At 38.7% G+C, this 23,158-nt stretch overlaps 1 protein-coding gene across 3 annotated transcripts in view; it reads right to left on the bottom strand.

The window, feature by feature from the left end:
- Positions 1-23,158, bottom strand: part of MACROD2 (mono-ADP ribosylhydrolase 2) — a 1,939,939-nt gene that overhangs the window by 971,482 nt on the left and 945,299 nt on the right. The gene's annotated exons all lie outside the window — the stretch shown is intronic.

Below are 23,158 nucleotides of genomic sequence, written 5' to 3'. Positions count from 1 at the left end.
AACTTACTTAATCACCAAACAGCACATGCAAATGCTACTATGCCCGTTTTTTAGATGAGGAAGTAGAAGCACAGAATGTTAAATAACTGACTCAAGGTCACAAATTGGAAGTGGCAGTACTAGGATTTGAACCCAAGCAATAGAGGCTGTGCCATTGACCTCTAGGCTAAACTATTTTCCATTCATTTACAATATAATCTAAAAACCAGTTGTGGTAGACTGGTCATAGCCACCATATACATCCACATCCTAAACCCTAGAGTTACCTTATATGTCAAAGGGCCTTTTCAAGTTATCCTGGATTATCCAGGTGGGCCCGGTCTGATCAGATGGTCCTTGTGAGAGGGATCCAGGGGGAGGTCAGAGTCAGAGGAAAAGCAGTTGATGACAAGGATGGAGGCAGACGGGAGTGATGTGCTTTGGAGATAAAGGAAGAGACCACTAGCTAAGGAATATAGGCATCCACTAGAAGCTGAAACAGGGGAGGAAACAGCTTTTCCCCTCAGAGCTTCCAGAAGCAACTAGCCCTGCCAATACCTTTCTTTAAACCATTAAACTAGTTTTGGACTTCTGCCTCAAGAATTATAAGAGAGATTAGTTCTGTTTCTCTTAAAAAGCAAAAGCCACGTGCTCAAAGACTCTCTTACAACTGTTTCTCAACATTTTGAGCCACATCTCTGGAAATATTCACTATAGCATCTATTCCAAATCTGTTCTGGCTACTGCCTTCTCAGCCTCTGTAGAGGGTCTAAACACCAGCTTCTTGAGACTGTTAATTCCATTCAAATCTAGGAGCCATATTTTCCCTCCTGTGGTATATCAAATATGTATGTAATTTTGCTTAATTTCTCCTTCCCTCCTTATTTCTAAGTGTTTGGCATGCATCCCTATTTTGTCACTGGAACATTCTCTGCTTTTCAGCACCTGTTCAAATGCTGCTTTGCCGCTTACTAGCTGAGTAAGTAAACATTCTTCATGAGTAAACACTCTATGCCTCACTTTCCTCAATGCTAATGGGGATCCTAAGAGCACCCATCCTGACATCCTCCAGGAGATGTGTGGGCCAAACCACTTACACATTAAATCCCCCAGTAAGAGTTTGATTCACTGTTGGGTCTGTGCCCTTCCTTAACTGGTCTCCTCCCCTCAGCTAACCTGTACGTTCAAGTCTCTCTATCCTCCAGCAAATCATAAGCCCACTTGTTGAAACAGCCATTTACCCACTCTCCTCTCTGCTGCTGCCAAATTCAATCTGTTGCCTTCCTTCACCCCTGCCCATCTCAGCCTGTTATAGTCCTTTCCACCTCTCCACTCAACAGAATTTAGTTCCCATATAGAATTTTCTATGGCATTTACACTGCTGGCAACACCCACTTGGATCACTCTGCCAGGCTATAAGGGCACTGTCTCCCTAAGTGTCCATGTGCCCCTTTCTTCTGTTAGACTGCTAGTTTTTGACCTCCCTTTATCTGGGTGACTTTCCTTTACCCACCCACTAAATTGGTGGTTCTGAACTGAGGGTGGTTCTGTTCCCTACAGGCACCCCAGACCAGGGGACATTTGGCAATGTCTAGAAACACTTTTCCTTATCACAACCTGGAGGATGGGGAGGGGAGGGGTGCTACTGGTATTAGTATGTAGAGGGCAGGGATGCTGCTAGATAAATATTCTCAACACAGAGGACATCCTCTGCCAGCAAAGAATTATCTGACCCAAAATGTCAATAGTGCCAAGGTTAAGAAACTCTGCTCTAAATAAGCTTATTCTCCCAGGGTCTGGCTTTGGCTGCCATTGTGTGAGAGTGTGTGTGTGCATGGACTTCTGGGCAAGCAGCTCTTCTAGACCCACCTTAAGCTCGGGTCCACAGCTCACACAGTCTGCACCTGTCTGTCCACTTTGATCTAATCCCCTCCCCTCCACCCTGCTCTGGGCCTCCGGAAGCTGACCATAGATGATGTCGACAGGGATCCCTTGCCTTTGGGCTTTCTACTGGCCTTGGCAACAGAGCAGTCAGAAAGGGAAGAAGTGAGGTCAAGGAAGTCACTCTTCTTGCACTTTCCCTAGAAGGTAGCCTTAGGCTCTGCATTTTCCTCAACTAGAAGTCACCATCTCTATATGACTCTCTTTCTGGTTTGGGGAATTGGTATTTCTGCTTGTTTTTTTATTATTTTCCTTTGTCCATTCATGTTTAGCAGTGGTTTAAATCAGCTGCTAAGGCATAGATAACTTCACTATCCTTTGAAGCCCCCACACTGAAACATTTGGAAACCACTTCTCCATAAATAATTATCTGAATTATCTGAATCTGAGCAGGTCCCGTACTTTCTTCTGTGATATACTCTTCACCCACCATTATTTCCCTATATATGTGACTGAACCACCAACTTTCTGGTGACACAGATTCAAAATTTTACCACCCCCAACTATCTTATCCACTATGTCCAATCAATTGCTGGTCCATGGAATTTTCTTACACATATTTTTTCAACTTCCCCTTGACCCTTTCCTACTAGTTACTGCCCTAGTTCAATCTATTATTTCTTATTGCTATAATGATGTTTAGATTTTTTTCAGGTAATAAATTTCTTCTTTACTTTCTCCAACTTCCACGCTTCTCTAGTTGCTACAATAGAATATGCCCTGATTTGAAATCTCTTTCTATGTCACCATACCTCACATAGGTAACTGTCATTTTTATTCTATTTAAACTATAAAACTGTCACTTACCTTTACTAAAATTAAGTTCCTTGAGGGCAGAACTGTACTTTCTCATATATGTTATGCATATATGTTGGTATTGTCTTCCATAGAGAAAGGCCACAATAAATGGAACATCTTTTCTGCACTTCCTTTATGGCTGGAGAGGGTAACAAATTTTCACAATTTCTGCACTGGTTTCATAGCTTTTAAGGGTGGCATCTATTTTTTTTTAATAAGGAAGAAGAGCATATTATTTTGTAGCAAAAGCCATAAGCACATTCTAATGCTGGGAAAATAAACAATGGCATCAAATAATACCATTGACTTAGAGTTAATTCACACTGTCTCCAAATAATCTCTCTCTGAAAACTTACCCTAGTTTCTCTTCCTGCAGAATGTCCATAAGCAAGTGTCTGTCTAAACAGAGAGACAGTTAAGCTAAGCCCTTCCTCTGCTACTTCATAAAAAGTTAATACTGACCTCTTAAGCCCTCTAGCTAATCCTGAGAATATTAGTTTTGTATGTCAATATGAAATAATGGAACTATAGAATGCCTGACCAGAACACATGGTCTTTAAGTTGCTGTATGATTTAGTATTAATTGCTGAACCTCATTTCTTCAGCTGTATAATGGGGATACAAATAACATAGTTCACAAGGACGAGGGGGTGAATAACAATGAAATATATATAAAACTGCTTTGGTAACTACACATAGTATATAAAACATTATTGCTTAGTTATTCCAGTAGATTGTGTATCAACTGCCTCAGTGAATGAAAGTGTAACAGCAAGTATCTGGCTATTGAAGTATTAGAAGCACACCATTAATGAAGCACACCTGAATGGCAGTGAGTAGTAATGTCTTCCCTAATCAGCTGTGTCAGGGTGAATCTGCTCAAACTGGTGAAGCATCCATGCCTCTGGAATTCTCTGCATGTGCACAGAGAATAACCTGGGAATTGTAAGCACTCCTCCTAAAATTTATCTAAATTATTCTGTTCTGAACCTTGGAATTTAAATAGAATCCCAAAGAACATTTCAATAGCACATTCTTGATCATTTTGAAATTGTGATTACTATGTCACCTCAAATTCCTATAGGATATATTGAATCATTAAAAAATTCCATTTTATTTCTGGGCATTGGGCCTTTAGTACCATGTAAATGAAGTAAATGAAGATTTATTTAGCATGTAAAATATGTGTAAAGCACTAAATAGAGTAGAAAATGTTATAGCAATACTACATCACCTATATATTTACTTTACACAGATTCAAGCCTATGCTTAGGGAGTAGTCAAGGGAAGGGGAGGAAGGGAGGGTGTTGCAGATTGTATTTTCCAAGGATGGCTGAAGTAACATTGCCAGCCTACATGCTGTTCTGTAAAGTGTGCTCAATCAAGAGGACACGCCTATTTCCCCACCCTCTTGAATCTAGGCAGGGCCTGTGACTGCTTTGACCAGTGGAACTCAGTAGTTAGGATGGTTCTGCCCACAGCCCTTAACCAGCCAGGTGGTTTCTGCTTCCTGGCCCTTGGAATGTTCATTGCAGGCAAAACCTGATGTGATGTCAGAAGTCCTGTTACCCTGGGACTGCATCCTACCATTCTAAAAGAAGCCTCAGCTAGTCATGTGAAGAGGCTGTGTGAGAAGACTTGTTCCTTCCATCCCAGACATGTGAGTAAACACACCATCTTGTACATTCAGCCCCGTTGAGACTTCAGATGACTTCAGCCGCAGCAGCCATCTGACTGCAGTTGTATGAGGGATGCTAAATGAGAGCTTTCCTGATGAGTCCAGTCAACTCACAGAGCTATGAGGTACAATGATAAATTATTTAAATCCCTGGGTTCTGGCATGACTTTTTAGAAGGTAACAGATACTTGGAACAGAGAGAGAGAGAGAAATACTTCAACTATTTTAATGCTATTTTGTCTATTGATGTCAGTTGGAATCTACCACTCACGTTGCTTAGGTTGGGAGATCTGGATTAACTGTTTCAGTGGTACTTAGCTCCCATGTGTCTTTCATATTGTGAGCATCTCATACATTGAGAGTGATCTAAGAGTATTTAGAGACATCATTTTTTTTCATATAACATGGCTATGAATTACAACCCAATCTGTTCAGCTGAAGACACCCTGCCTTACACCAGGGGAGGAAAATGGCTCTGCTGAGCTTATTCAGTAGTTCTCCAATATAGAGCCCCCAACAGGATTTTCAAGGTTAACTTTGACTTAACATGGATTTTGCCTTAGAGGCTGACTTTACTATGTAATAATCATATATGCTATGCATTGTGTCAATGATAATGACATAGATGATAGTGATAGTGATGGTGAAGGAGAGGAGAATAAGGATTGCATGCCAACTGAAAAGTAGATTTCATTTTTTAATAGGCTTTTGTTACTTTTTGGAGATCTGAATATTAATGGTTATTAATTGGTCCATAATTCATTTATGTTTAAAAAATTTCTATGCTTCCAATGAATAAAGTATCATTTCATTCTTGGAGGCCCATCATCCAGATTGAAAGAAACTGATCTCTCTCCAGCTGAATATAATATAAATGAATAAAACTCTTTCAAGACTTCAAAAATAAAAGGTACAGATTTAAGTTAAAAGGCAGCTTTTACCAAGCCAAATCCTTTTAAGTTTTCTTTAGGGAAAAAAAAAAACAATAAAAGACACTAACATCCTAAGAAATTGTCCTCCACAGTCAATGATCATTAATGTCTTTATATATTTTTTTCGTACTGCTTAAGGATACTCAACATCTTGCTAAATTTCATGAAAATATAAACCGGGGTTCCTGTCTCCTCAATAAGGCTGTAAGCTCCTGTGTTGTAAAATGGCTTATTCCCTTCTGAGATTCCTGCTATTTTTGGCATGATCACACATTAAGTTAGTTTCATGAATTTTCTGCTGAATGAATGCTTATTTTTGATGCTAAGTTTCTAAATTATTTTTTTAATTAAAAAAAAGGTTTTGTTAGGGAAAAAAAAAACTAGAACATACAGGTAATCAAAGTCCTTCAAATCATTGATAACTTAAATACTCTGACACAATTGCTATCAATACCTGATGCTTGCAGACCAAATTCTTTTCTATTCCTGCAGAGATTTTTCTATTTTTTAACTGGAGATATGTGTTATAATTTTGTAACCTGATTTTCTGGTATCTAGGTTTCATTCTCAAATCTTTCTGACATACTTTTACTTTTGGCCATCATACATCTACTAGCAAAAGTCATTTCACAGCTCACATGGAAGGAGACAGTTCTTTCAAAAACAGATCAAGTAACACAGTAAGTCTTAAAGCTCTCTCTGAGGATGTGAGAAAAGAAATAGAGTTTAGTATAGTGAAAAACAAAACAGAATTTGAACACCAGGGCTAGAAGTAGCAGATCTGAGAAGGCAACAATGAGGATGGCCAGCAGGCTAGCCATGTGGGAGGAATGACCTCTGATACCTGAGCCAGTGGTTCTCAAGCTGTGGTTCCCCAGACAGCAACATCAATGACATCATCTGAGAACGTTCTAGAAATGCAATTCTTGGGTCACTCCAGACTTACTGATCAGAAACTCTGGGGGTGAAGCCCAGTAATTTAAGGGCATTAACGTGCCCTTCAGGTGATTCTAACACATGTAAACTTTTCCTCTCCTGAGCCAATAGCTGGAAGATCTCCAGTCCAGGTTGCACATTAGAATCCTTTTGGGGCTTTCATGACACACTGATGACTGGACACCACCCCAGTCCGAGTAATTTAGAGAAGCTACAGGTTTGGTAGCTGATCATCTTTATTTTTACAAGCTTCCCAGGGGATGCTAACAAACAACCAAGAGTGAGAACTATTGGTTTAGCACATGTATCAATCTAACAAATTGAGAGACAAAGCGGGAAAGAACTAGACTGAAAACTTAAGCATATTTGGCTATAATAACTGAATGATTGTGCACACAGTTAAAGGGAGTATCACTTACTTTATTTTACTTCAGTGGGTCAACATGTTAAAAAGAGATGAGAACTACTTTGGAAGATAAATTTTAAGTGTTATTTAGAAATAAGAATTATTATTAGCTATTTTATTATTTGGTCTATGACCTAAATTTAAAGATCTTATATACAAGGAAACCTGATTATTACAATTATGTGGTAAACACTTTATGACACAAGACTTAGATATAATGATAAAAGTTACAAGTGCCAAAAAATAAAAATCACAGTCCTACACCCTCAATAAGTCCAGGAATTATTATAGAACAACAGTATAAACAATAAGGTAACAACAGTCTACATTTACCAAGAATTTTCTTATATATCATCCTAATCATTATAAAAACTATAGGGTGAGTACTACACCATTTATTGGACAGTAGGGATTATTATCCATAATGAGGACCTAAGTTACGAGGAACATTAAGTTTAATTTAAAATATTTTGCTTAAGAAAATAACAAATAAAATAGACAAAGAATTCTCACATAGAACTCAAAAGCACAGCAACCACTAATTATATAAGAGAAAAATAACTTTGTCGAAGATGAATGTATAAAGAATTTCTGTTCCTCAAAAGTTAACAGTAAGAGAGTTAAAAGGAAGACTGAGAGATGATATTCACAGTCTATCTGACACTGGACTCATATCCAGGGTATAAAAGAACTACTACAAATCCTTGAGGAAAAATAAACAAAACAAGCCACCTGATTTAAAAAGGGGCAGCAGAATTGGAGAAGCATTCTAAAAAGAGGAGATCTAAATGACTAAAAAGCATATGAAAAATTATTCAACCCTATTCTTCAGTAAATCCAAATTAAAACCACAATGAGATACCAATATACTCACAGCAGTATGCTCAGAATTCTAAGTGTCTACCCTGTGATCCAACAATTCAACTCCAGATATACACCCAAAGCGAGTGAATGCAACTGCTCAACAAAAGACAGGTTCAGGAATATTCTTAGCAGTTTTATTCATAATAGCTAAATAATGAATGGTAAAAACTCAAATGCCTGTCAACATAAGAATGGATAAAAAAATATTGGTATATACACAAAATGAAATACTACACATTGATTTCAAAAATGAACTGCTTTCATAAGCAACAATAGGAAATATTTTTAAATATTTTGTTGAGCAAAGGAGTCCAGATGCAAAAGAGAACACACCATATGAGTTCATTTACATGAAATTTTAAAAAGTTAAAACTAATGAGTAGTGCAAGAGTTCAGAATAATGGTTGCTTTGTATGGGAGGAAAGGCTGAATGAGAAGGGTGATGAAAGAGGATTCTGGGATGTTGGACATACTCTATTATTGGAAGTGTTTAAGTAAGTATGGAAAGATCAAGATTAGTGCACTGTATGATATGACATAGCTCAATTAAAATTAGAAAAGATAAACAAAAGCATAATCTACCTTCAAAAGGCAGCATTCAAAATAATTCTGTCAACTGCAGCTTTGTTGTTTATGGAATTTAAAACCAGTTACCTAAAAGACAGACCTTTTTAGGACTTTGTTTCATCATCATTTGCCCCATGAACAATAACTCAAGTTAGTTCCCTCAAGTTCTTAATAATGAAGACTGAAAAAACACAAAACAAATAAAGAACATATCTCGCATCTCCCTTGACTACTCATATAAAACTACTCCATCTGAAAAGAGGTCATATTCCTTAACCTACCCATAATTTCCTGTCTAGATTTTGGAAGTTAAAACACGTTTAGATGAGATAGCAATAACCATGCCTCTAGTTACTTTGTAATCATGAAGCAAAAGGAGACTCTTTTAAATTCTGTGTATGGACAGTTTTATACTGGATAAAATTTATCACCTCTGTAATCAAGTTTTGAGTGTGTGTGTGTGTGTGTGTGTGTGTGTGTGTGTGTGTGTGTGTGTGTATATATATGAAACTTTAAATACTGATGTTGCTGTTCTCAGTCTGGCCAAGGCAGAAGAGGGTAGAACATCATTCTCTTAAATTGACACCAGCTGCTTCTTAATAATCACCATGTGCATTCTTATCTTGCTGGCCAATCAAAAGCAGGCTCCTTAAAAGCAAACATCTGCTGCCCATTTATAGTAATTTATACATGAAAACAGGCTTATCAAAAACAACTTATGCTTCACGAAAACTGAATATGTGCTTCTAGAAGAATGATCTTTCTGCCTTAACTGTACTATGATTTCTAACTCCATAGCTCCTCATACTAAAAATATTAATAAATACAATGTCATAAAATATTTCCTTTAAAGTACTTCACAAAGATAGTTTTTCACTCGATGACTGTTCACCCCATACCTGCTTGGATGTGTGTTCACCTCTTCAGAGCACTGAGGGTAATCAACCTGGAATAAAAATAACACTAAAACAGCTACCCTCCCATTTTGAGTTGAGCATGATCTTGAAAAATAACATTAAAGTATAGTATACTGGTTATGGAAGCCAAACTTCTTAGGTTTAAGAGTTAAAAAATAAGAACTCAAATCCATAAATGGTGCTATTTCCATTGTTGTTGTTATCATTACTATTACATGACAAAGCAGATAGTTGTCATTATTCAGAACCCAGGGATGTGGCTGACATTCATGAATTCTAGCTTATATATTTTAGTTATACAAAATCAGAAGGAAATTGGCAAGATTGAATTCTAATTCAGAGTGTTTACTATTCTAAAGTACTTGGGGAAAGCCAATAATTTAATTACAACACACACAACGTGCCATTTATATATTTCACTGACATTTTTGAAGCTCCATTCCACTTTGAAACTGTACTGTAAATAGAAGAAAAAGAGTCACCTTAAGTTCATTCACATGATCTGAATCTCTGCTGCTTTTCCATTTCTATACTGTAAAAATGAACCCCCTTCTACCACAGTTACCAAGTAAACTCTAAATCACTGCTGCAAAGACATTATTTATCAAGCCATCTATATCTTATGCAATTCATTCTCTACTTCAAAAGTCAACATCTGTTTGTAAGTTATAAGAAACCTGGAGAAGAGTCCTTGAATCTAGACAATGTCAAATTGCTCTAAGATTTGGGGATCTTCCCCCTTCTGGAAACAAAAGGAGTTTTATCATTATGGATCTATTTGAGTATCTTTTATTTTTTCCACCATCCTCCAGGAAGAATTCTGAAAAGCCATTTTCTAGTTCATCAGGGAGAGGATCATGTGTTCATATTTCCATCTTGAGCTTGTCATGGCATTTTTAGTGTTATTTTCAAGAGTAATAAGGCCCATAAAATGTCAATCAAAACTCACCAACAGGAGGGAAAGTGTTGGAAGCTGTTACATAATCAGCACGCCTGTTTCAGTACAACACAAGTGGCATTTTTCATGTCAATACGGAATTCACAACTTGAAATCTCAGATTTCCTGTGCCTCCAGGTTGCCTCGGAAGCCAGGACTGTGACTGTCTAAGCGTCCTGAGTAAAACCCCAAGTGTCCCACTGCTTAATGGAGTAATGAGTCATTTCACTCTCCCAAGTCTCCTTCCCCTGGGGTTATATGGAGGAAGTGTGAGGCAAGGGCAGAACAGGGCACTTGTGATAGCTGCAGAAAAGACTGCGGAGACTCTCAGCCCACTAAAAGCACTCAGATTTTCTAAGTTTATCCTTAAGTTGAAACTTGAATGCTGATGGTGCACTGCCCAATAACCTCCACCTCCCACTACAGCCTCATTTACTGGAAGACTAGATGCTCACTGCACTGTGCTCTGAGCTTATAGCTTATGGGGGGAAGAATACATGTCGTCAGTTTTATTTCTAAAATTATTTCTGCCAGCTAAGACATTATGGTGATCTGAGTTCTATATTACCCTTCAAATTACAGATGAGAAAGAACCAGCATGCATCATGCCCTCACAGGCTCTCTCCACAGTATATTCTCCAACCAAGTTAGATGTTAAATGATTTGGGTAACGGAGTTCCCTGAGCTTTCTTAAGAGCGTCCTCTCCTGGAATTCAGTTAGCAGTTCCATGGCTATGGAATTACATTACAGAATACTCCCTTCGTAGGTGATGATGTGGGGCAAAAAAAGTAAACACTAAGAGCACTGGTGGGGAGGTGAGACGAGGAGCAGGACAGGGAAGTGGTGGGGGAGGGCAAATGGAGGAAGAAGAAGAGCTGGAAGTGAAAAGAAGAAAAAGAGGAGAAAGACGAAAGGAAGAAGAGAAGGAAGAAAAGGAGGAAGAAGTGGAAGAAAACAGCAATAGGAAGAGGCATCCTTTTCTCTAGATGTTTGTTTGCTTGGTACTTGCACGGATCTGTGATAACTACTTTTCCCCTGGCCGCATGGAGCTTCAGTTGGAAAGAAATTTAGAACGTTTTGAAATCTCATGATATCTTATGAAGAAAGAACCTTAAATAGCTATTTTTATTTATCATATTGAACAAAATTGTTTGAAATTTGATTCTGTGCCCCCTCCTTGCATGTGATCTCATTCATGATATTTTCTTAATTACTTGAAAAATTATCCACCTGCAGTATTTATTCTCTTCTACCCTTCTACTAAGCTTTTACTTTAAAAAAATCTATTCAACTCTTATCTCGAAGAAATTATGGAACTAAAAGCAGAAGGAACAGACCTTTAGTAGTTATTGATATTGATACACACACACAAACACACACACACACTGCATTTCACTGATTCTAAAACACTATGGCTCATTAGATGTACCATTATTTTATGTACCATTAAGAAAGAAAAGATTACTGCTCATTAAATTAAGACACAAGGTCAATTGCAAGATGTGCCCTTCAGAGCTTTTTATAACTTTATTCCAATCATGGAAAGCATCAATGTCAAATTGGGAGACATTATATAAAATAACAGATAGTCTTCAAAAGTGTTAAGGCCATAAAAGACAAGGAAAGACAGAGAAATGGTTACAGACTGGGGGAAATTAATAAGAAATAAAAGCTAAATATAATGTAAGATACTGGATGGGATCTGGAATGTTCTAGAAAAAATGGCAACATTTGAATAAGGTCAGAAGTGTAGTTAATGAAATTATACCAAAGTTAATTTCTTGCTTGTGTAAGTGTCCTATGGTTTTCTAAGATATGAACTTTAGAGGAAATGGGGTAAGAAAGATATTTTTAAAAACTCTTGAAATCATTTTTACAACTTTTCTATAAATCTAAAATTAATTTAAAATAAAACATAAAAACTCTGAAGAAATGTCTTAGAATCATTTTTAAAAACTAACTTAGAATTCTATAGAGTTACACAAACAACTGTCTCCAAATATTCATTTTATTTGAATAATTTCTTCGTTATTTGAAGAACAACACGATGTGGTAGAAACCACCCTGGATTGGATACATACAGTCCCTGAGTTTCAGCTTTGATTCTGATCAAATTCACAGGACACATCCCATAATTCCTCAAAATAAAAACTCTGGTTCCCAGTATCCTTAATCTCTAAGATGAGATATTTGGACTAAGTGGTTCTACAGTCTATATCATCTCCAATCTTCTCAGTATCTATATTAATACCTAAGCAAAATATTAAAATTGTTGCCTTTACCTAAAACCAGCCAAAGTGATTAAAACTTTTTGAAAGGTTGCCTACATACCTACATACACATTGTCATAGGCACATAGTTCTCCATCTATGTAACAAGCACAGAATAAGCTACATCACAGTGAAAATCCTGCCCACTCCGTGTTCACTGAATGCTTAATTTATCCTTAACCCATAAAGACACTGGACGTTATTAGTGTGAAATAAAACTCAGCAGTCGTCAGTAAGACCAGCACTGCTCCAAACCACCCTTTCAGAAGAGAAAGGAAGCAGACAGAAATGTGGAATGTGTGAGTGGAGATAGATATTTTATTAACTTGTCACCCTTTCCAGAGTCCTATTTTCTAGTCTTTGGGCAATCTGTATTTAAAAAGTCCCTAAAATAATGTGTGGGTGGCATCACAGCAGAAGGCTCCTCTAAAGGGACAGAAAGCCCCATTGGTAAGATGCCTTTCCAGGTTCTATGGGGAATTCTGCCCCTAGAAATGAGAAACCGGACGACTAGTTTTGCCTGGAATTCTTTAGCAAAGGGGAGATGATGAGAGGACTTTTTAAGGGTTATACATTTTTAGGTAGGCTAAGAATTTACCTTTCTAATAAGAGTCTTTGTGAAAAAGGTGCAGAATATGGCAGACGGATTGCAGCATATTAATCTTCCATATTAGAAAAGAAAAAAAATAAACAAAAACTCTCATCATTGTCTCAGGCACAGACATGCTATCAAAGCTGACCAGGCAAGGGAATTTAGCCCAAAACACTAAGTCACCCAACTCAAAAGAGACGGAAAACAGACATTCTCCTGGAAAGGCTGTGAGTAATGTGGTGTGGGAACCTTCTGTGGGCAAGAACTTGCCACTTTCTCTCCCAGGGCTTTAACAAAAAGCATTCATGGGAGTGGCTAATTTCCACATGTGCTGAATAATGAAAGGTAAGGGTTGGCTGAGTTGGGAAAGAAAATTTCCCAGTCAAAGGTGTGGTGTTAGAGATCCCAAGGCTATGGAGGGATTAGATGTATTGATGTGTAAATTGGGGTAGCTGATTTCAAATGAACCAGGAATTGTGAGCAAGGTATGAGTTGACCCTGGTCTTCTGCTCACTTCCAGGATTCCCTTGCTCTTAGTCTCTTCGGGAAGGAAATTCTGACAGGAGGCCCCCCCCCAGGGTGGGACCAGAGGATTTCCATGAGTAACCAGTGAGACAGTTTTCTTAGCCCATCTCATGAAGGTGGGGCTGTGGGCAGCTTCTAGGTCTAGGGCCAAGGCTACGTCTGTGGTAAACCAGTTATTACAAATGAATTGTCTAGGAGTTGTGGTCTTTTAGAGGCAAAAAAAGGAGCCAGCAGGTCTGTCTTCCTTGTGGACTCCCTTTGTGAATGAGGCCCCTGCAGTTGTACATCTCTATGGCACCGCAAGTCAAGGCATTTAATCCTCTTTTATTCTAGGCTGTGCGTGCTCCGTCTGTGCTGGTGGCAGTGATGTTGGCGATAGTGACAGTTTGCATGTCCTGCAGGACTGAAGGAAGGGGAAGGGATAAAGGAGGCAAGAGGGATGGCTAGGAAGGGAAGGAGATGTGGGCAGGAATGATGGAATCAATTAAGGAGCATCAGGAAATCACTGCTGGAAGTTCTTTCTCATATACTTTCCACCTCAGGAGCTTTGTAGATGTTGCAAGCAACTATTTGGATAAATAAAGATCATTTGGAGGACAACTAGGCGAACACCTACATAAGCTCAGCCTCAGTTCAGTGAGATTTGAAATGAGGGGAAAGGGAAATATTGTGCAACGGTTCTTAGGGTGGAGTCTCCAGATGAGCAGCAGTGACAACCTGGGAACTTGTCAGAAATAACAACTCTCAGGTCCCACCCCAGGCAATCTGAAATCTGAGGTTGAGGCTGAGCCATCCATGTTTTAACAAGGTGATTCTGCTAGAGGTTCAAATCTAAGAACCACCAGTGATTAAAATGATCCAGGAAAATTTAGAAGAAATGGCCTATTAGGCAAAGTTTGAGATTTTTGATTGGGAGTAGTTTACATAGTAGTTTAGGGTACTTAAAGTCTGGACATGGGGAACATGCCAGCACAGAACCTGGCTGATCCTCAGGTTTTCCAGAAGCTCTAAGGTTGGATGTAATGCCAAGGAAAACAGCCACGGCCCTTGTACAGGACTAAGCCTAGGTGGGGGTGCCAGGACTTGTTTGTAAAATTCAAATTTGTTTTTCCAGTTTACACTAGAGTGGAATCTGCCAGTTCAGTCCTTTTCTTCTCATCCACCTCTAGAAGCAGTAGGAAGAAGGAATTTGACAAAAAAGGAGGAACAAAAAAATCCTTTATCTCCTCATTTGTGTGTCTAAAAATCTGGACTTCTCCAGAAGTTATCTTGAGCCAATATCAAGAACCTCCCACTCTTACAAAGAAATCTCCCATTATTTATAAACACATAATTAATTTTCCAATGTCATGTGTATAAAAATGTACATTTAAATTACATGAATCGTTTGCTTTCTCTGCATTCCTAGCCTGCTAGGAATTGGAAGTACAGAAGACAACACACACGCCTATCAGCAGCACTTGAAATAAGTAACTGAATTCAACTTAAGGTTCAATAAAAGAGAACCCAGAGAAGTCTAGTCCCAAAGCTACTCTGTAGAACTCAGTTTGAAATCTGGGTAGGCCTTAAAAATATGAGTGACTGGCAAGAGTAAACATTAGAATGTCAGAGTATGATTAGAGAAAAGCAAAGGGAGAATCAATTAAAACTATTATTATGATTCATAAATAGATACATATTGCAATAAAACCACTCACAAGAAATTAGAAAATAACAAAGGTGGAGATGTCAAATAGATGACAAAGCCAATGGCCCAACAACAAAGAGAAATTCCCTTATCAGTGTAAAACCATAGCTGGAGCAGACTTGTGCCATGGTGCTGTCCACCAGGAGAGGGAGGGAGAATCCCTGACACACTCCACACACCTGCTCATCTCCAGCCTGGGGCAGACATCACTATCGCAGCCTGCACACCACCCTCTGAGCACGGAGCCAGCTTCAGCATTTTCACACCAGCAGTCAGCAGCCACTGCCAATCAGTCAGAGCCACTATTTCACCGTCTATGACTATGGCTGCCTGCAGTGGGCCTGAGCTGGCAAGCTTCTTCTGCTGCAACCTCTGTTTCTCATTGTTTTGCCACAGGAAGCCTCTGCTGTATGGTGTCCCACAGTGTACCTGCTCTAATTGGTATTCACTACTATAATACCAGAACAGACCAAGAAGTAATTATACAAAATGCATATTTTCATTTCCTTTCCAGCATTGCACATACAGAGAAGCACTTGTAAGTTCAACAAAGGGGGGGAAATCAGGAATTCCTGAACTATAAAAATTTTAGAAACCTATGCAGTTATGAAAATTAATGGTACATATACAGATCATATAAGTGCAACCTAATATATGGTGCATTTTCAAGTGGTAGATGGTATTTTTTAATATTTAAAAAATTACTATTTTTTTCATTGAGTGATTATGTATTTGAATGCATAATAAAAAATACATAACATCAAACCTCTGAATTCATGGGTATTGTTGCTTAGATCAAAGGGTAGTTAAAACAGAAAAAATTAAATTAGCTTAAAGACAAATATTAAGTAAACAATAATGCAGGCAGCAGAAACCTTGAAGGTGGCGTGTGACTAGCTGAAGTCTGAGAAACTCTGTTATACAAATTGTGTATACATGAACTGAGTCTCACCTAATTGCACTGTTGATTGATGTCCCCTTAGGAGAGCATGCCAACTGCCTCCAAAACAAAGTGATAACATTCCCAACCGCCCCCAAATAAAGTGTGAAGTTACCCTTGCCTTCTAACAATTGTCTTACTTTAAAATTTTATGACTGAAAAACAACAAACTCATAAACTTTGCTGAAACTAAAGAAAAACCTCACCCATTTCCTGACCCATAATCCACAATTAACCTGGTTTATTTCCTCAGCTACCACTAACTAGTGTCACTCCCAATTAACTTTCCCTGATAGTTTTTCAATTAGCACTAACAGTTCAAACTACTAGAAAACAGCAGCACAAGGTGGCAATGCAATAGGACTGCTTCCAGGAGGATTAATTTACTCTGACAACTGACAACAAGAACAAAATCCTAGGGAAAAAAAAAATCCCACATTCTATTTTATCTTTGCCACTTGTAATTTGGTCCCTCCTTAGAGGTCTAATTTATTTGACATGTTTTGAGAAGCCATTTTTATTATCCCGTATCTGAATTATATTCTCTTTTTTTTCTGTTTTAGAACAGTACCAGGTTTCTCTTTGTCAGATGCATTTGTCATTGAGCTGTGAGATTACACTGCAAAAGATGTCATAAGCAACATAAAAGATGTCACCACCTGCTGCATTAAATAAACTTCAAGGTAAGCACTAGGTTACAGGGCAACTACGGAAGGCTTTTCTCCCCTTTCCTCCTCGAGCCATGCACTAATTTGTACAAGTAAAAGTGAGCCTAGATTTTCAATTTCACAACTAGATAAAATCAATGAAGAGTCTAAATCAATACAAATTTCACAGGGAATACCAAAAACCAGCTGAAAAGTCATATTTATTTTGAACCATAAGAATTTTTTTTCTATTTAGGAAAACAGATCTTTAAAAAATCTGTGAAATAAGTGATTTCGGGTATTCCCATTTCCTGAACAGCCCCTCCTTTCATCTCTCCCAGACTAGTCCCCGTTTCTCAGCCTGCTCTTCCCTTCAGCTCTCTGAGAGTCTAGCTGCAGGTCCTGTGGCCCAGTCCAACCCCAAGCTCAGACATTGACAAGATTTTACAAGAAATTACAGTGCACTAGAATTGAGAGTCTCAGAGTCAGAAAATCTGCAAGACAAAAATTAGTAAAAGTTAGACCAAATGGTGAAATTTCAAGGCACTAGTAAGGGAAGAAGGAACATTGACAGGTGAAGTGGTGGGATTCATAGACTTCAGAAATGTCATCTTGGGCTACAAAGCACTGGAAAATGACAAGTGTTCCTTCCACCTCAGATGTACCATAAATACACACCAAATAGTATCCACATAGAAAAGGTATTTTGTGTGGAGGGCACTAGGCATGTGGACCCTGGGACATTAAGTATGGTGAAGAGGAAAGGAACAAAGATGAGCATCATCTATGATTTCACCTGCATTTTCCAGAAAATAACTGATGCACAGGGAAGTTTTTATAATGTTCAAGTTCACTCAACTGACTACAAATCCCAGCTTCTTTCCATTTTACCACAATTAGGTTTCTCCAAAGATCTATAGGGAGAGCCAACAAATGCCACAGCATTTCTCTGTACTTTGTGTTTTCAAGTTCCATTTGATATCCAAAGATGGCCAGATTTAAAAGAAAAAGGGGCTACCACTCTGCAAAGTTAGACCAAATGGATTATGAAGTGTTTATAAGCTGCCCAAGGTACTGTCTTTAATTTGGAAAGCTTGTTTTTTCACATCAGTATCATTACTATAGGCTTGTTTTAACACCAGTTTATATTAACTTGTGTTGTGTAACAATAAAAAAAAACAGTTATTGCATTAGGATTCTGAGAACTTAAGCTTTTCTGTGTCTTCCCTTCTGAGAGTTAGAAATCAAAGGGGTTAATCATCAAATTAAAGAAGTACACATATTTTGCATTCTAAGTGGACTCATACTTCTCATAAATACTGAGACTAAGGGCTGTTTCTAGCGCTGCATACACCATAGGCAATTAATTCTGCTTATGGATTGGCTGACAAGGGAGTTTAGCAAACTAACATCAAATATTTTTCTAGTCTCCTAATTTTCAATTTGGAAAACCAGAGTACAAACTGTTCCTTTAGAAATGAGAGGATGATGCTGGCCTCAGACCTCCCTAGGTTCTAGCCTTTAAGGCTATTTTCTTGTGAGAATTCTATGTAACAGACACTGTAACTATGCATCCGATGGGTCTTAGCATTTTCTTTCTCCTTTATAACATCATTAAAAGATGAATACAGCTCACTCTTTAAGGGCACACGTTTATGGGAGATAAGGACCATTCACATTTTATGGAAAGGTCAAAGCTGTTCCTAAGAATGACCAATGAATCCCATAAATTTTTGACTTGGAGGTCCAATGTATCTGTTTCATCATCTCATTTAAAAATAAAGTGGCTAAGCCTTCTTTTTCTGGTCTATTATTTATTAGGTTTCAATAATAAAGCTTGCTTTTCATTAAAATTTTGTCACAAATCACCCCATGCCTTTTCTTGCAAAAGGCATTTTTATTTTTCCCCCTTTTTTTGAAAAAAAGGAAGTAATATTTGACTCTGCTCTTTCTTGCTGTGTTTCTCTCTGCATCTTTAAAGAAACCAACCAGCAGAAATACTTCACTTTCCCTCTGTCTTAAAGAAATATGCAACATGTATACCTTCCTTTTTTTAGTAGAAAATGACATCCCTTCAAAAAGAAAGATTGAATCTCACACATCCTTTTTTTGTGAAGATATACAATAAAAAACTCACATTGTAATTTGTTTAGATAAACAACTCAGAGTATAAAAATTAATGTGTAATATGAAGAAAATGCATTTTCTTTAATGATATATGGCATGGAAAGGTCTGGCAAACACCATAAAACTTAACTCTTAAAAATTATACAAGTAAACAAGAAAACTTTTTAATTGACACTAAGGTTGTGAGTTGCTAATGAGATATGTGGGTTTGTTTTGAAGGAAGAAAATACTGGGATTACCTGCTTAAATATTAATAAGTTTTTTTCTGTATAAGACCAATTTAGGAAGAGGGTGAGTTCAGAAACTGTAACTACAGTCCAAAATCTCAACTTCAAATAAACTGGAAATATAATATTCAAGATTTCTTTCTGAACAAAGATCTTAGCACTTCAAATACACCAGTGCACAATTTTAATAACAGATATAAATAACATTTTCTTTAAACTGTTGGGTGGCAACATTATACCCGATTTCTTTATACTTGACCATGTACCTCAGCTCATGTAATCAAACAAAATCAGACTGATGTGAGGTATGCTCAGCAAGTGGTGAGAACCGGGAAGCTGAATTTCCATTTCCTTTGTCTGTATTTTACAAAATCATGCAAATTCCATGCACAACTAGTTAGAATTGGGATTGCAATCTGATAGCTTGGTGATAGAGCAAAATTAATTTGAAACAAAGAAAAATAGTGATTTCTGAAAAACAGACCCACTGTTAAGTTAAAGACACAGGGCAGGGTAGGATGGTGTGGGAGAGGTCTTTGAGATTGGAAATGTATTTCCCATCAAAGCTATTTTTCTACATTAGCTATTTTCTTTTAATTTATGTGTACTGGGTCTGGCAAAAAAGAATGAGAGCCCAGATGTAAAGGGGAAGGAGGCTGCTCTACCCTGTCATGGGAAAAAAGAAAAAAAAAAAAACAAGAGGAAAGATGGAGGAAGATAAGAGAGAGACATGGAGTGATGGGGGCAGGAAAGCAGGGGAACTCATGTCAAATGTCTTCCTTTCAGGAAGGCCAAAGAGGTTATCTTTTAAGCACAGAGGATTGTCACGATTTTATGAACTTGGAAAATATGAAAATGGTTTGAAACAGCTGCAATGAAGAAGTGGGTTGCTTGGTTTACTTTACTTACGTCAGCTGGGTTTGTCCTGCCTGGTGCTGGGACCGTAGCTACCCTCAGAGTCCTAGAGCAGTCGCTCCCACGCGTGATCAGAAGTGACAGATCGGTGGGTGGCGCATGTGCTATTACTCCTCTCATTTCAGGCCCATGACAGACATTATTAATCATGACTTCCTTCCTCACTGAGCCATACAGAGCCTCAGAGTCCTTCTCAACATAGTGCTCCAGGTAGCCATTACTACGTGATTGAAGGAGGTACTTGAGATGAAATCTAGTCATCATTATTGGGCAAAGCATAAGTCTTACTATGGATGTGGTTTACCCATAACAGGGTACTTGCTTCTGCACCCATGGCTAGTTAGCTACTTGATACTCTGGTCTTAAAAGGAATGGATTTTTTACTCCTGAACCTCAGTATCTTTATGTAGGGGGATCTGATTCCTGTGTCTGGACTTCCTAGACAGCAACCACGAATCCAGAGCTCACCTATTCATGTGCACCACAGACCATGGCAGTAAGTCAAAGTTCTCATCCTACACACCTCTAATCAATATTCTCAAGATTCATTCTCCAACTGATTACCACTGGTACACAGAGAAATCTGATATTTGTTCTTAGTCAATGAGATACACTGATTCTCTACATACATTCCTGATACTGGAAGAAGACACTAAATGTGAATGATTTCCTGGTGATTTGGCAGAAAAAGTCAGACCCAGTAAACCAGTAAGTCATCCTTAGCCTTTCAATAACTTACATGTTTGAGGACTGTAGCCTAGGACAGCAGGTTCTCCTAGCCTCAAGTCTTCCACTAAAACATTCTCCCTTAAAAAACAGTCCCTGGAATAGCCTGAAGGCCCAGGAAACGTCTCTCAGCAAGTCAAAATTTCAGACACTCCCTTCAGTGGAAACCCTCAAGTCGAGGAAGACCAGGGTATAAGCTTGGAAACAGCATGTTATTCCCCAGAAATTCCTGTGCACTGAACAGGTATTCCCCCTCTGAGTCAATGGGACTACGAAAGCCATGTCTGCTAAGTATACTGGTCCTGTCTATGTTGCCAGGTCTTGCTGGATTTGCTGGTTCATCATTGCAGCCAGATTCTTGCTTTGGTTAAGACTCAGGAATACCAGTGCTTAAACTTTGCCAAGTCCCATGAAGCCTTGAATTCAATCATTTCTTGTGAACCCTAGGATCCTGATCCGGTCATTCCCTATGCCAGGCAAGAGTGTTTGGCATATCCTATAATAGAAGAGATGGTGGAAGAATGGCTGATCCTGCAGGTTGTAGCTCCACAGGGTTAGTAGACAGAGGGCACCAGCAAGAGATCAGAGAATGGATCTGCCCCCATTAGGGTTCCTGCAAACAGTTACAATCATCACAGTGCTAGTGCCTTTGCCACTCCATCTCCCAGGCTGTGGACTCACCTGAAGGACGAAAGGAGATGTATGCAAAGCACTTAGCAAAGGCCTGTCACAAATAATGAGTGACAGATGCCACCCAAGTTTAAAGCCAAAATAAGCAAATTGTGTTTGAGGAGGGTCTACAGCTAGTTAAGAAGTTGATTAAAATAATGTGTCACTAAAGTGAAGGCAGCAGTTTCAATTAAGCGTGAGGGAATGAAAATATTTGGTTCACGGCCATTCCCTGCTCCCTCTGACCATGTGTGCATTGTCTGCTCAGCATACCCCAAACCCTCCTCTGACAAAATCCACGGAAAAAGACTCTCTCCTGAAAAGCAGGCTGAGCAAAATAAAATGAGCACTGCCCACAGGAACTGCAGTCAGCAGTGATGGGGCCGCGGGCTTGGGACACTTGCTCTAAAGCCAGATTCAGGCAGCCTAATGACAGTCCGTGATGCCTGCGGGAGTGAGAGTCGCTCTGGGGCAGGCAAGTGAGCTGCACCTTGATGACTCAGCATGTGAAAACAAGAAGTGTTGAGGAGATGCTGAATGCTATTTGTGTGGGCTCCCCTAAATATTTGAGAGATGTAAGTAAATATAGGGAATCTTGTTTCGTTGCATCTCGATAGACTTTCAGTCAGTACTGAGCCAAGGAGATCAAGGTTTTAGAAACAATGCCCAAAAGCTGAAAGATCTCATTCTTCTTCTGATCCTTCACTCTGTTGCATGACCAAACTACCCAAGAGGAGTAGTCTGGAGTATGAATGCCTCAGTGAGGTCCCAGGGCCAGGTGGATCAGCATTACTTGAGAACCTGCCAGAACTGCACATTCTAGGACTCCACCACAGACCTACTGAATCAGAATTCTGAAGGTGGGACCCAGAGATCTGTGCTAATTTAAATAAACCCTCCAGGTGATTCTGATGTACACTCAAATTTGAGAACCACTGTCTTAATACAAATGCCTTAGTGACTGCTTGCTACCCACTCATTGTTAGGAATCAAGCACAGTGCTAATTCCTTTATTTGAGTCATCACATTTAATATTTTCAACAACCTTGTGAGGTCGGTACTGCTGGTGGCCCCGTTTATGCACGGTAAACTGAGGCTCAGGGAGTTTGTGGAGTGCATGAGGGCATGAGCTGGCCTTCCCAGTACTTCTGATCACTTCACCTTGCTGCTTGACCTCTATAACAAAGAAAGACACATCTTTGTGGAGTGAAATGAGTTTTTTAAAGAGATTCATTTGTTCAATTATGGGAGCCTTTTGTGTAAGACCACAGAGAATTTCCAGCTTGTTTGGTGTAATTGAGGGCTGCCCTAAAAGGGAACTCCCACCAACTCTGAGATGGTGCTCTTCTCTCAGAAAAGCACAAAGGGGTATTTAGGAGATGGGGAATGGGCAGGATCTGGCAGCCAGATACATGAACATCTGGAAAGGATCAAACTTGTACAGTTTTTGAGTTGCCTAAATAAATGTCTTCTTTGTACCAACAAAAAATTTTAAATTAAAACACACACACACACACACTACAAAGTACACACTTCCCATACTTTTATTAGCAACTTGGGGAGAATATAAATATGGATATTTTTCCTGCCCTGCAAAAGAGATTAGACTGAATACAAGTAGATTAAAGGAAAAAAAAAAAACACTTTAAAAAGGAGTTGCTATGAATTAGTATATGGAGTGTGCTATTGTCTGCCAGTGTAATCACCTACATTCTTTTCTCCACCTGATAAACTGATAAACTGAGGTCTACTTTTACCTGGAGGAAAAAACATCCATAGATGTCGATTTTACAGTGATTAATGGCTTATTACCATATTTTTATTTTGGCACATTAAAAAAAGAAAACCTCAACATACAGGAAAAATCCTGCTTCAAA

The sequence above is a fragment of the Manis javanica genome, chromosome 5 (assembly GCF_040802235.1).
Source record: "Manis javanica isolate MJ-LG chromosome 5, MJ_LKY, whole genome shotgun sequence".
Classification (NCBI taxonomy): Eukaryota; Metazoa; Chordata; class Mammalia; order Pholidota; family Manidae; genus Manis; species Manis javanica.
The sequence above is the reverse complement of the archived record's forward strand: the minus strand, read 5'-3'. Positions and strand labels throughout refer to the sequence as shown.